This window comes from Cupressus sempervirens, chromosome 3 (assembly GCF_028749045.1).
Source record: "Cupressus sempervirens isolate cs-2001-9-10 chromosome 3, ASM2874904v1, whole genome shotgun sequence".
Taxonomy (NCBI): Eukaryota; Viridiplantae; Streptophyta; class Pinopsida; order Cupressales; family Cupressaceae; genus Cupressus; species Cupressus sempervirens.
This window is the reverse complement of record NC_143120.1, coordinates 1,091,704,320-1,091,720,796: the sequence shown is the minus strand read 5'-3', so window position 1 is coordinate 1,091,720,796 and position 16,477 is coordinate 1,091,704,320.

The following is a 16,477-nucleotide window of genomic DNA, read 5'->3' as shown; positions in this document are numbered from 1 at the left end:
TCATCTTGTAGCATTCAAAATTTCACTGATAGCTCCCATGAGCTCCGAGTTATGACCTTCGGAAGATCAACCTCCAAATGCACTTAAAGTACTTTGGAGACTCTTCGGTATAGGGTGGTCACAAATGATGGATGCTCTCTGCAGCCAAAAAAGGGTGTCACTAAAGTTTAATCACCCATCTGGAGCTAATGGAGCTGATGATTAAATGCCAAGGTCAACGGTTTCAAAGTTATACAGTGATGCACCATGAATTGAGGCACACTACAAGTTTTAGCATCGATCAAGATCATTGTGCTGAATCCAAACAGAATGTGATCTCTCAAAAATGCGATATGTTATTGTAGGCCTCAACATGACTATACTTTAGCATTCAATGTTTCACCAATATCCCCCATGAGCTTCGAATTACGACCCTCGAAAGATTGACCTCCAAACGCACTTAGAGCACCTTGGAGACTCTTCGATACGGGGTGGCTGCAAATAATGGAGGATCTTTGCAGTAGGAACAAGGGTGTTACTAGGGTTCACTTGCCCATTTGAAGATAATGGTGCTAACAATTTGATACCAAGATCAACCGTTTCAAATTTATGTAGTGATGCACTAATGAATTGAGACACACTGCAAGTTTTGGCATCAAGTGAGATTGTTGTGCTGAATCCAAACAGAATGTGATTTCTTAGAAATGAGATAAGTTATTGCAGGCCTCAACATCACCATCCTGTAGCATTCAATGTTTCACTGATAGCCCCCACAAGCTTTGAGTTATGACCCTTGGAAGATCGACCTCCAAACACACTTAGAGAACCTTGCAGACTCTTTGGTATGGGGTGGCTATGAACAATGGAGGCTCTCTGTGGCTGGAAAAGGGTGTCACTAGGGTTCACCCTCCCATCCAGAGCTAATGGCATTGATGATTTGATGCTAAGATTAGTTGTTTCAAAGTTACATAGTGATGCATCAATGAACTGAGGCACATTGCAAAGTTTGGCATCAAGTGAGATCATTGTGTTGAATCCAAACCGAATGTGATATCTCAGAAATGACATGGGTTATTGTAGGCCTTGACATGACTGTTCTATAGCATTTGACATTTCATTGATATACCCCATGAGCTCCGAGTTATGACCCTCTGAAGATTGAACTCCAAATGCACTTAGAACACTTTGGAAACTCTTCAATGCAGGCCGCAAATGATGGAGGCTCTTCGTGGTAAAAAAAAGAGAGGTGTCACTAGGGTTCACCCACCAAATCAGAGCTAATAGTGCTGACAATTCGATGCCAAGATCAATGGTTTCAAATTTTGGTGTTAGTATTAATTAAAATCATCATTGTTTAGGTCCCTCCACATAAATTACATTAAGTAAAAATATCTTTATTTCTTACATTAAATCTACAAGTTTACATTTACAATATCTCAAGTGTTTCATCATTATTACATCAATACACAACTACTAAAAATCATAGTGTCAAGAATCATAGTGTTAAAAATCGTAGTGTCAAAAATATAATAGATTTTTCTTCATTCTTCTCCTTATTTAGTTTTTATCTTCACGCATGGCTAATCTTCATGATGTACCTACATTCCAATATCATAAAAAAATTAGTAAATAATCATATTGAACAAGATAATCATTGGTTCACCGAATCATTCTGAACAAAAGAACATAAGAAATAAATATATCTAGTTGAGTGTTCCCATAGGGTCCTCTTTTTTTTTTAGGGTTTCCAATAAGGCTTCATGATCAACATTAGTAATAGTGAAAATTTCTTTACTTTTGGTCTTCCTTGGTGCTTCAACAACTTCACATTTGTTGGTATATTAAGATGTAAATATATGAGAATTGTTTTGTGCTTTTGATAGTCTTCGAATGCAGGGATTTCATTCCTTCTAAGCATGTATGTTTGCAGCCATGTTTCAGCAACAAAAATTGAACTAGTAGGATATGTGAATCCATCATCATCTGTGATCAGTTGTGCAAGCTTTTCTTTACCTCTTACCCAATGTGTTAACCAATAATATGATTTCTCATCATTCCCCAGTGGTGCAACCAATGCAAAGACATGTCCTCGTTGAAGAAGATCCAATAGATGGTTATGCTCAACTGGACTTTCCATGTCTTCGTTTCTGATAGAGCGTATGCTAGACAATGGAATAAGATAATGTGGAGCCCATGTTTCGATCCACTCAATTGACTCACAGTGATCCCAATCATACTAAAAACAATTAGGAAAAAAGAAAGCTAGTTGTCGTGTCCAAATGGTCCATGCACTAGAATTAGAGCTCCAGAATGAGTGCATTTTTGATGAGTCTCTAACAGTAGCACAATCTAATCTATTACCTATGGACCCTTCCTCAACCAACCAAAAGAACTTGCATACTGCTAAATCAAGAGTCTCCCCTATAATAATGTTGAACTACACCAATCAACAATGCTACGAGCATTAAGAAGCTCCACTTCTAAAATCTTCAATTGCTCTTTAACTAGAGATCTCTTCCACATTCTCCTGCTCCATCATGTTCCCCTTTCCCATGACCAAACTCAAAAAAAAACTCCAAATATGAGGCATCCCCCTCTCTACGTGCATCTTACACAACCATTATTACATGTGAGCATTCTTGAATTGACCTATGCAATTATCTCACCAAATGATATGTCTATCCATAGCAATGTCATGCTCCTCTAAGAAATCAAAATAATTCTCAAAACAATGTTGCACAAACTCATGAGAGTGAAATTTATCACCACTCATGTAAAACTGGTACTCTCTAATAATCTTATGATTATCTTCCAGACTATTAGGGGCATGTTTATATGTTATGTGGACAAAAATAACAATCTGAATGACGTTGTAATACTGAGATTGTGTCTCATTTTGGGGTTGCAATATGTAGTCATCTGCAAAGTCAACAATTGATATAATAGTGCCAATGGGAAAAGTCTCCTTACACATTCTAAATTTCTATTCCAACCACCGAGACTTGTGACTATGCTTTGCATACTTCTAGAAAAAATTTATCTTGAAATCTGAAATAAAACTAGCCACACTGATTTATTTTGCAACCAAATCACATCTAGAGGCCTCACCTCAACTCTTCAATGTGTATTTCACCATTTCATATACCATTGTTTTTACTATTGTCCTCCCATGATTTTGTTCGCACCCTCATGGAAACATGTGTCAAACTTATATAAGCCACCACATTATGAACACTTCACATTTAAGCAAACATTTCTATAAAAGATACAACCATCAACTCTAGGACATAAAAAATGATCTAGCAAGTTCCTTGATAATTTTGGAAGCCCACTAACACCACAATTTTCAACATTTCTTTACTATGCAAAGTAGAACGGATGGAGCATAATAGTTCATGGTGCATAGAAAACTCCACATGATATTTGTAACAATATGTATTTTGAATTTTAAGTGACACAATAAAATGGCTTCAAGGATTCAAAAGCCCTTTGTGATATATGCAATCTTGGATGAATTTCTCTAAATTCTTTGAACAACATTGTTTGGCTTATCTCCAAATAATGTTTAGGATGTGGTGTGCGGTCTTTGATGTCAATTCTCAACTTCATCACGTCTTTAGCATTGGGTGATACTCTTGAACAAGAGTGCCAAAACTGTGTAATTTCTTGCTTCACATCATTAGATAGCTTCTTATCAAAATGTGGAAGTCTCCCACCTAAAACCCATGTTTCATTTTGAAGAGGATCGTCAATTCTCTCTTGTCTACTAAGTGCTCCTCTCAAAGTAGTATGATTTAAGTTTAAGTCAATACAAGTTTTTCTCATATATCTACCCTTTCTCAAATGATGACTTATCAAAGAGGTTGTAATAATCTTTCGAGCAACTCTCTTATCCTTCTACATGCTATTTTTTCCCATGTTATTAAGAGCATTGAAAGGATTCTTCACAATAATGGCATTTCTTTCCATTTTTTTATTGACATGAATCTTCAATTTGGAAAGCACAGGTCTCATCTTTTGCATCATTAATAGGTGCATAAAAAGTTGACATTGCTCCACCATTGTCTTGTTGCTGAAAAACATCTTATATAGCCTTGATGTCTATAACCAAATGATTCTTTGTAATTTTTTTTCTTCCAAATTGGTAATAGTCATTTCATCAATTTCAATTATCCATTTTGGTGTTCTAGGACCTTCATGTCGATTATAATTAGGAGATATGTAATATTCTTGTGTATTTTCATTTTTGACATGGTCAATCATGGCATTTATATTATGAACTAGTAAATTTTCATCCTCCAAATTTTCAATCTTGGTGTCATTATCATTATCAAATGGTACATTTTCATTCTCCAACTTAACATATTCAATATCTGACTCTATAACTTCACCTTTGATCAATACATCATCAACTTGATTCACATTTAACATACCTTGTCTCTTCCTTCGATGATTTACCTTGTCCCTTTCCCTATATGCTGCAATGTCTTTATTCAATATCTTCCTTTTGTGTTTATCCTTTCGATGACTACTGCTCCCCATTCAAGCTACAATACCGGACACCTAATCAAACCTTATAGCAACTTTTTTGATTGTATGGGCCCCAAACAATTTTTTTCTCCAAACCCATAAAAATAGACCCAAAAAAATGTGATTGTCTAGTTTGCAGTGACAAAGAGTATTTTGGGAAAAAGTATGCCAGTATTTCAGGTATTTGATCCCATTCGGATATCCAATTCAAGATCAGATACCCAATTAGATATCGAGTACCTGAAATGGTCACCCAAATTTTGGACAGAAGTAAAAATTTGGCAAATGTGGGCAATCAATAACTAAATTGTATATAATTGTATATTAGTATTTATTAGTATTTTATTATTATTATTACTATTATTAAATATAATATAGTAATATATATGATTATTATTATTATATTTAATATATAATCATAATGTATTATTATTATATAATATAGTAATGTAATATTCTTATTATATAATATAGTAATTTATTATTCTTATTATTAAATATAATATATTAATATATGGTTTAGGGTTCTCTTATGTGGTGAAATAAAGACAATGATGAATGATGGTAAAGTTTTCTAACTAGTTTCATAGTTCACATGCGTACACTATTTAGCGCAGGTCATGTTTTCATAAAATGCATCGAAAGGGGTCACAGGTTATCCAATGACACCTTTCAACCTATTCAAATAAACCAAATACTTGCCTAGGGATCCTAAGACCCCTAGGTACATATATTGTCATAAAATGCATCGAAATAGGTCATAGGATAACCAATGATCCCTTTCGACCCATTCGAACAAACCAAATAGGTCTCTAGGGGTCCTACCCCTAAGGACATATGTTATCATGAAATGCATTGAAAGGGGTCATAGGTTATCTTATGAACCCTTTCAACCCATTCAAATAAATAAATAAGGTCCTTATGGGTCCTAGGACCCCTTGGGACATATATTGTCATGAAATGTGTTGAAAGGGGTCATCAGTTATCTTTTGACCCCTTTTCGAAATGTTGTCATGAAATGCATCGAAAGGGGTCATAGGTTATTCTATGACCCCTTTCAACCCATTCAAAAAAACAAAATAGGTCTCTAGGGGTCCTAGGACATATGTTGTCATAATTTAGTCAAAAGGGGTCAAAAGATAACCTATTACCCCTTTCGACCCATTCAAACAAATCAAATAGGTTCCTAGGGGTCTTAGGACCCCTAGGGACATATGTTATCATGAAATGCATCGAAAGGGTTCTTAGGTTATCCTATGACACCTTTCAACCCATTCAAACAAACCAAATAAGTCCATAGGGATCCTAAGACCCCTAGGGACATATGTTGTTATGAAATGCATAAAAAAGGGTCATACATTATCCTATGACCCCTTTTGACATATTAGAACAAACCAAATAGGTCCCTAGGGGTCCTAGGGACATATGCTGTCATGAAATGTATCGAAAGGGGTCATAGAATAACCTATAACCCCTTTTGACTCATTCAAACAAACCAAATAGGCCCCTAGGGACATATGTTGTCATGAAATGCATTGAAATAGGTCATATGTTATCCTTTGACCCCTTTTGACCCATTTAAATAAATCAAATAGGTCCCTATGGGTCCTAGGACCCTTAGAGACATATGCTATCATGAAATACATCTAAAGGGGTCATAGGTTATTCTATGACCCCTTTCGAACTATTCAAACAAATCAAATAGGTCTGTAGGGTTCCTAGGACCCCTAGAGACATATATTGTCATTAAATGCATCAAAATGGGTCATAGGTTATTCTATGACCCCTTTCAACCCATTTGAACAAACCAAATAGGTCCTTAGGGGTCCTAGGACCCCTAGGGACATAAGTTCTTATGAAATGCATCAAAAGTGGTCATAAGATAACCTATGACCACTTTCGACCCATTCGAACAAAACAATAGGTCCCTAAGGGTCTTAGGACCCCTAAGGACAAATGTTACCATGAAATGCATTGAAAGGGGTCATAGAATAACCTATGACCACTTTTGACCCATTCAAACAAACCAAATAGGTCTCTAAGGGTCCTAGGACCCCTAAGGACATATGTTGTCATGAAATGCGTCGAAATGGGTCATAGGTTATCCTAAGACTCCTTTCAACCCATTTGAACAAATCAAATAGGTCTCTAGGGGTCTTAGGACCCCTAGTGATACATGTTGTCATAAAATGCGATGAAAGGGGTCATAAGTTATTCTATGACTCCTTTCAACCCATTCGAACAAACCAAATAGGTCCCTAGAGGTCCTAAGACCCCTATAGACATATGTTGTCATGAAATGCATCTAAAACCTATGATCCCTTTCGACCCATTCAAACAAATGAAATAAATGTGTCGAAAGAGGTCATAGGTTATCCGATGACCCCTTTCGACCCATTTGATTAAACCAAATAGGTCCCTAAGGGTCCTAGGATCCTTAGGACCCCTCGGGACATATGTTGTCTTGAAATACATCAAAAGAGTTCATAGGTTATCCTATGACCACTTTTGACCCATTCGAACAAATCAAAAAGGTCCCTAGGGGTCCTAGGACCCCTAAAGACATATGCGTCGAAAGAGGTCATAGGTTATCCTATGACCCTTTTCAACCCATTTGAATAAACCAAATAGGTCCCTAGGGGTCCTAGGGCCCCTAGGGACATATGTTGTCATGAAATGCTTTAAAAGGGGTCATAGGATAACCTATAACCCCTTTCGACCTATTCAAACAAACCAACTAGGTCCCTAGGGATTGTAGGACCCTTAAGAACATATGTTAGCATGAAATGAGTTGAAAGGGGTCATAGGTTATCCTATGACCCCTTTCGACATATTCAAATAAACCAAATAGGTCCCTAGGGATCCTAGGACCCCTTGAGACATAAGTTATCATGAAATGTGTTGAAAGGGGTCATAGGTTATCCTATGACCCCTTTCAACACATTTGAAAAAACCAAATATGTCCTTAGGGGCCCTAAGACCCCTAAGGACATATGTTGTCATATAACCTATGACACTTTTTGACCCATTCGAACAAACCAAATAGGTTCGTAGGGGTTTTAGGACCCTTTGGGACATATGTTGTCGTGAAATGTGTCGAAAGGGTCATATGTTATCTCAAGACCCCTTATGACTCATTCAAACAAACCAAATAGGTCCCTAGGGGTCATAAGATGCCTAGGGACATATGTTGTCATGAAATGTATCAAAAGGGGTCATAGGTTATCCTATGACCCCTTTCGACCCATTTGAACAAATCAAATAGCTGCCTAGGGGTCATAGGACCCCTAGAGACGTGTTGTCATGAAAAGTGTCGAAAGGGGTTATAGGTTATCCTATGACTCCTTTTAATCCATTTTAACTAACCAAATAGGTCCCTAGGGGTCCTAGGGACATATGTTGTCATCAAATGTGTTTAACCCATTCAAAGAAACCAAATAGGTCCCTAGCGGTCCAAGGACCCCTAGACATATGTTGTCATGAAATGCATACCTTTCGACCCATTTGAACAAACCAAATAGGTCCCTTAGGGACATATGTTGTCATGAAATGCTTCGACCCATTCAAACAAACCACATATGTTGTCATGAAATATGGTAAATGGGGTCATAGGTTATCCTATGACCCCTTTTGACCCATTCGAACAAATCAGATAGGTCCCTAGGGGTCCAAGGACTCCTAGGGACATATGTTGTTATAAAAACCCCAGTGGACCCATTGCATCATGACATGTGTCCCTAAGGGTCCTAAGACCCTAGGGACATAAGGTAATTGATGTTATGGGTTGAATAGGGTCATAGGCTAGCCCACGATCCCATTTGACCCATTGCATCGATTACCCTAGCCTACAACCCCATTATATAATAATAATAATAATAGTAATAATAATAATATATTACTAGATTATATAATAATAATAGTAATAATAATAATCATATATAATAATAATTACTATATTATATTTAATAATAATATATTAATATATAATAATATACTAATATAATATATAATAATCAATATTACTATATTATAATATATATTAATAATAATTTAATTTTTGAACAATTGCTAAATTGATTTCCCTCCAAAATTTGGCTAATCAATTTTTGGGAAAAAAAAAAAGTTGCCGCCAAATTTCGGGTACCTGATTAGGCTTGGTATTTACCAAACCTCTTTGGTCAGCTCAAAAAACATGTTTGATACATGTTTCACTGACATTCAGACTTTGAGTAGCCATTTGAAAATATTTGTTTCATCAAAATTCAATGAAATGAAAAGGGTTTTTTGATAATACTCTCAAGATTCCATCGATATAATTGCTATCAAACTATGAGTTCGATAAGTATTAATTAATTAATTTTTAATGAAGATGTTTGTAAACTGCTGATTGACATACTGATTGAAAAATAGCTATAACTTTCAAATGGTATAACATTTTTGAAATCCAAAAGTCGCATCAAATTCTATGCTTCACCTAGTATAAGAAAAAAAAGGGAAAAATAAATTTGTAAACTTTTCAATTAGTTAAGGTGGTTAGACACGAGAGTTTTTTTATTCTAAAAAAGTTATAGTAGAAAATTCATATTGAATTATTTATATGGAATAAAAATATCCAAAAAAATGTGTCACATGTGGGCATGAGTCTACTTTTTATATCTATAATTAAATTAAAAGATATTATCATTTAATTTTGATTAAGGTGGTTAGACATATCGTTACTTTTTATTTTCGCCCTGAAATTTTTTAGTACTGCATTAAAATAAATTTTTTTGACAAATGAAATAATTTTTGCTCCAGATAATGCCTAGTATTTTAGAAACTATAGTTTCTTATCTTTGTCATCCTTTCTTCTCTTGTAGTCTTTTTCATCTCTTTTTCCTTCTTTGTCAGGGCATCTAGTAGTAATATGACCAATTTTTTTGCATGAAAATAAAATGATAGCTAATTTACCTTTGTATTTACCTCTTCCTCTTCCAAACCTTTTTGCAATGAGGCCTTCAATTTCATCAATCTCATCATTAGAACTATCACCTTCACTCTTCACATGTTTTTCTTTCTTCTTGCTAAGAACAAGTTGTGACTTGAAAGAAGATTCAATGGTAGCAGGTGTGTAGTCATAAAAATTAGACATCTTGAGAGAAATAATTCTACCAATTACACCTTCTAAGGTCAAGTTCTTACCTAGTGTGCATCTCAATTCTTGGATTACAGAGACTCTAATGGCATAGATAGGGAGTAGAGTCCTCAATACCTTACTTATCACTGTTTCATCTTTGATTTCTCCATTTGCACCTCGAATCAAATTAACAACCACTTTAACTCTTATGAAATATTGTACTGTGTTCTCACTTTCCATCATTCTCATATCATCAATTTCCCTCTCAGGATTTCTGATTTGGCTCTTAAAACATTGTCATCACCTCCATACATGGTCTTCAATCTATCCCACATCTTCTTTGTATTATTGTAATATTTTGGATCATCAAACTTGACATAGCTTAGGGATGAGGAAATCTCCAATAGTGCTTTCTTATGATCTCACTTTTACCTTCGTTCTTTAGTAGCCAGAGGAGAATTTGTTACTTCTACATATTCATTGTCTAGAATTTGATAGTAGCACTAGATATGTGCAACTTCATCAAGGTATGCCATGCATGAAAGTTCTCCTTGTTTGGCTTGGGTACATATCTCTTGTTCGTCACGATCCTTAGCTTTAAGTACCTTCAAATTTTTTTTTGTAAGTACCACACTCTGATACCAATTGTTAGAAATGTTAAGAATAACTAAGAGGGGGGTGAATTAGTTACTCAAGGTCTATATGTACCACTTGAAAAATTAAACATTAAATACATCATTTTTCTTCTTATCCTATTGTTTCTCAATCTCTAATGTAAAATTTTCATAAATATAACTTGCATTGCATAATGAAAACATTATCAAATGTAAACATTCATCATGGTTTGACACTAGAATTTTACATGGAAACCCAATTTGGGAAAAACAACCAGCAACATGTCACTCTTTTTCACTCTTTCGAAGTGAGCTCTGTTAGGAGCCAACCCTGTTTAAGTTTATAATACACAATATTAAATGTGACCTAGTTAGAGGAATTAATCACCCTATTAGGAGTGGCCTTGTAAGAGGACTTTGATCATTCTATTTAGAATGTCAAACAATTAAAGGATTTACATAGACTATTAAGTGTTCAAATGACTATTAGGTCAGTCTCTGTTAAAATGATTTCAATACAAATTGTTTACAATGATAAGAAAGAAAATAATAGGTTTGATCTGTGTGATTACAACTCACTTTTTCTTGTTCAAATCTTTGTTTCGTCCTTATGTTGGTTCATTGATAAGCATTTCATTGTCATCTCTAAACTTAATCTACTTAGACACCTTTGAAGCAATCAGTCTACTCTTCTCATCAACTAATGCAGGAGCATATAAGGTCTTTTCTATTTACCCTTGTAGTCTAATACAAGAGCATCATGTTCATCATGTTATCCCACTAATTTTGTTGGTTGCTACCAAGTTACAGACATTGTCGAGTGCCAATAATTATTCAGTATTGATCGAGTTGAAGTTTTCTAACATCGCATTAACATAATGGTTAGTGTGTTATCCCATTTATTCTACCAATATCAAGTAAGTGATATTTCAAGTGCCAAGTTGGTCAATTGTAGTATTTTTTGAGTTGCAGTGTTGACCAAGTTATCCAGTATTGGTCAAGTGTTCCTATTGGAACCGAGTGTTCCTGTATGTTTTGAGTGCCAATATTTGTCTTGGTCCTTCTTTGATCGAGTTGTCTATGCTTGGTTCTAGTTTGGGCTGACCTTGCATGTATTTCATTTTGTGATGGGTATTTAATATTTTTTGAGAGCCAACTTGTGGCTTGGTTATGCATTTAATGTAAGGGTTTATTTAGTTAGTAATTTGTAACAGGCTGATTTGTGGTCATGCAAGTATTTAAAGGGATCTTAAGTAGAGTCTTAGGCATTATTATTCAAGCATGGAGAAGTTATTTTTGTTTAGGGATTCTTAGAGTGGAGTAGCTTGGAGATATAAGTCCACATTTGAGTTCAAATATCTATTCTTCTTTGTAATGGTCATAACCCAGAAGGTCGTACAATTAGGCATGTTGGATGTAAACTCCTTGATTCAATTATATGGAATATTATCTCTCTGGATTTGAATCTTGTTCCTCTTGTTCATTTTCCACTGTGTGTTTGTTTTTTGACTTCTAGATCACCTCATTTTGGTGTACATATGGATTCGCACTGCATCAGGTAGTATCAGAGCTCAATTGTTCTTAAGTGTGCAAGCAGATTGTTGAAGTGTGAGGCAATTTGTACCATGACTTTGGTTGGGTGATTTTATATGACAAAATTTTGATTTTGAAAGTCCTAGATCGTTGGTGAATCTATTGTAGGGTGGCATATCTATGGATGTGGCCTACACTTGTAGAGGACTTGTCATTCAATTTTTTTTTATGAAAAGATGGTTCATGGAAGGAGAGATGTTGATCCAAAATTATTTGACATGTTGAGGAAACTTGTAGCCATAGTAGAAGCTATTGAGTTAGCACAAGAAAATGGAAGACATCTTGATGATGTTAAAAGCAATGAGTATGATTCTTTTTGGGATGAATTACATGAAAGGATTGATGATCTGAAAGAGTCTAATTTTATTTGGCATCTGAGGATTAGAAAGAAGGTTTGTTGGTTAGTTAAAGAGATTATGAAAAGAAGAAGATAGATCATGGAAGTGCATGATGATTTTTCTGAAATTGATGAAGTATATTTTGGTTTTCATTAGTAGATCAATCGATCCGACATGGAAATTGCGGGGCATCTTGTTGTGTGCAATGAGATTGATGAAGAGGAGAGTTTCACTTATGTTGGTAAGGAATTATAAGTTTCTATTATTTAGGATGATGTTAGTGTTGAAATGGATGTGATTAAGGACTTATCTATTGTTGTCATTTCTAATCCAGAGTTATATGTTCATTTTCTTATGGATGTTGTTTATTTGGATGTTTCTCATGGTAAGAAGATGGATTTTCTTGATGGTAACATGGTTGTGGGTTTTAGAGATATTATTGATGTCAATTTATGTGTTGATGTTGTTATTGATATGGATCTAAACTTATATGTTGCTACTGAGATGCTGAAGGATATGGATGTTACTACTAATATGGATTTTGATGATGTTGTTGATCTATATGTTTCTGGAGAATTGAATATATATACTATTGTTATTATGGATTTATATGTTGCTACTATTATGGATCTAAGTTCATATGTTATTGCTAATTGGGTTTGTGATTTGGATATTGTTGTTGATCTGGTTTTCATGTATGAGGATGATGTTATAGATGATGGTGATGATAAGTTGCAGATGGAGCATTGTGATTTTCAATTGAGTATGTATGTTGATTGGTTGGATGAGATTTTGATTTTTTAATTGATGAAGCATAGATGGTTGCTTTTCAGATTTGATCTCTTTTCTTTGATGGGGTGGAAACCTTTGGTGAAGATGAAGTTGAGTGAAATTTTTTCTTTTGGAAGAAAAATGTGGGACACATTTTTCTATTTACTTGGGGAGTCTTATGTAGGAGCATTTAAGTTCTTTTCTATTTACTTCAGTAGTCTGATGCAAAAGCATCCTATTCATTGTGTTATCTTGCTGATTCTATTGGTTGTTGTCAAGTTATAGACATTGTTGAGTGCCAATAATTATTCAGTATTGATCGAGTTGAATTTTTTTAATGTCATCATAACATAATGATTTGATTATGCTAGTATTGACTAAATGATATTTCAAGTATCGAGTTGGTTGGTCACAGTGTTTGCCAAGTTGAGGTGTTGGCCAAGTTATCCAATATTGGTCAAGTGTTCCTATTGGTGTTGAGTGTTCCTATATATGCTAAGTGCTAGTATTTATGATGTAGGAGCATCCAGAGGTATAAGGGAAATCTTATGTCACCCAAAAAACTGTACTTAGAATTAGTTTCTGTTTCATGTCTTTTCATTTTTGGATACCCATTTGGGTCAAATAAAGTTTCCAACTCTCACAGTTCAACTATCAGTGTGCTAGAAAATCTCAAAAAAATAGGAGCATGCAATTTGGCCATCATTTTGGTGACTTAGAAAGTGTGAATTGGCTAGATGAATGTAATTGTGATTTAGAGCATTCCAGAAAAAGAATCAGGTCAAAAGGCCCCATGGTTTGAAAGTTATTGCAGTTTTTCAGCTTTTGGAGACCTCCTAAGAATGCTTCAAACTCAGCTTAGGGGCATTAAATGACCTCTAAAAGGGCCAAAAAATGGGGGACGAGTGAAGCTTGTCCATAGGGCTATAGAGCGCTTCGAGAGCTTTCCGAAAATGTAAACGGTTTGTCAATCGGAGCTACGGTTCAAAAGTTATGCCTCCCGAAAGTTCGATTACCGTTTCTGGATTCTTCTAGATTTGCACCGACTTCTAACGCAGCTTCTAGAACCTTCTATTTGGTCAGTGGATGCCTTCTAGCACTTTCTAGAATGTACTCCTAGTCCTTAACCCTCCGAGGTCTATTTAAGGAAATTTCTCGCATTGTAAATGGCAGTTCGGAGTGGAGTTTGAGAGAAGGTACTGAAAGGAGAAATTATCTCCAGATTTATGCTATTATAAGCCCTTAGGGCATGTTGCGAAGTTTATTTTTCCTGTACTGTTTGTACTAGCTTATTTTCTCAGTTAATATAATTTTCCCTTTCTGTTGTGTCCATTTTTTTCTTGGGTTGTGTCCCCATCAATTTATCATGCTTCTTTTTTGACCAAGTTGTCTATGTTTGGTTCTAGTTTGGGCTGACATTGTGCGTATTTAATTTCATGATGGGTATTTAATATTTGTTGATAACTAACTTGTGGCTTGGTTATTTATTTAATGTAAGGGTTTATTTAGTTGGTAATTTTTAATAGGTTGACTTGTGGTCGTGCAAGTATTTAAAGGGGTCTTAGGTAGAATCTTAGGCATTATTATTCAAGCATGAAGAAGTCATTTTTTTAAGAAAGTCTTAGCGTAGAGTAGCTCAGAGATAGAAGTCCACATTTGAGTTTGAAGATCTATTCTGTTGGAAATTTGATTGAAAAGTTCATTGTTGTTGAAGATCAAAGAGAGAAATTATTGTAAAAGAATGTTTTCAATCATTGTTTTTCCATTGATGTCAAACTTGCTATTTGTAGGGATGATATTTGCTTATAAGATCCAAGCACTATCACTTAGCTAATTGATGAAGAGGATTTGATCAACAAGATGTAACAAGAGCACCTAAAGAAAAGGTTGAGTTATGATGTTGTAATGAAGTGCAAGAATCAATTAAGACAATGGTTAAGTCATGTATTGATGACATACTTAAAGATACAGAGGTTGGTCACACTTAGAAAGAAGTTGTAACAAGGTTGACTGCAAAGCTTTACCTAAGATCATCAGTAGGTGCCGAGCAAGTTAGTTGAAGCCGAGTGATCTTCAAGTGTCGAGTGAGGATTAGGTGCCGAGCATAAATTTTTTTTTTAGTATGTGCTGAGTGATCTTCAGGTGCCGAGCACCAAGAAAAACATAGTTGATGCCAAGTAACACAGTACGTGCCGAGCACCAGTATTTCAATAATGTCGAGCTGCTGCATTATTTCAAATGACGAAGATTCACCAAATCCAAGCCGACTCAGTGGTTACATTGAATTTTGTGAATGAATTGGAAGATAAGGATGATGAGTTGTTGGCACAGAATCTTATGTAAACCATTTTTGGGTGAATTCTAAAGGATTATTCAAGAAGTTTCTAGAGGAAACAAAATATGGGTTAGATGCAATGAATCCTACCTAATCCATGTGAATTGAAATTGAAAAATGGAAGAATCAAGAAAGAAAAGGAATTCCAAGACTTTTATTTAAGGAGTCATAGACCAAGAAGCAAAGAGCTGCTAATACTTTTGCTGCCGAAGTGCCAAATCTACGAAGTAATTAAAAGGGTGTCAAGAAGGAGACATCTAGGAGAAGGAAGAGCATAGAGGCTCTATTTCTACGAGTGGTCATGAAGAGATGATTGCACCAGTACATTGAGTATGGAAACTCAAGGAGACAAAGTTTGAAAGAAAAGGAAAGTTTTTAAGAGTTGCAGAGATTGAAGGCCAAGCAAGGGTATGAGCTGAGAAGTGATCTGAGATCTGCAAGATAAGTTGTATGTTGTAATCAGGTCAAGGTTTTCTAATACTCTCTAGAAATTGTATTAGATCTAAAAATCCTATGGACTTAGGTTGGCCTAACAACCATTTGTAAATCCTTTAACAAGGTTGCATTCCAAGTGAATGTTCTAAAGTCCTCTAACCAGGCCCACTTCTAACAGGGTGGTTAAATCCTCTGACAAGGTCACATTTAACAGTGTGTTGTAAGCCTTTAACACGGTAGGCTTTTCACAGGGCATCACTTTAGAAGGGTGAAAATTGAATAGCATGTTAATGGTGGTTTTTCCCAAATTGGGTTTCCACATAAATCATTGTGTCATGTGTTGATTTCTTGTGTGTTTTACTTGCAAGATTAATTTACAGTAACTTGCTGATTAGATAAGCTAAAGCTTGGATGAATGAATGGTTGAATGTTTTCAGTAAACTTAGTGAAAAGTTTGAATAGGACATTTGGACCTTGAATAAATGATTCACCCCCCCTCTCAGTTATTCTAAAGTAATGCTAACAATTGGTATCAGATCCGTTTGCTCAATTTCAAGTTACTAGAAGCAAGAAGATCAAGATGTCCAAGAGAGAAGTTTCCAAGCTTAACAAAAATAACTTCGCTGCATGGCAGAGTTTGATGAAATTGCACCTTGGATCAATAGGTGACTATGCACAAACCTCAATTGGAAAAGAGCATGTAACTCCAACAGGACCCCTCACTGTAGATGATTTAAACAAAAAGGAGCATAACCAAGCAATGTTG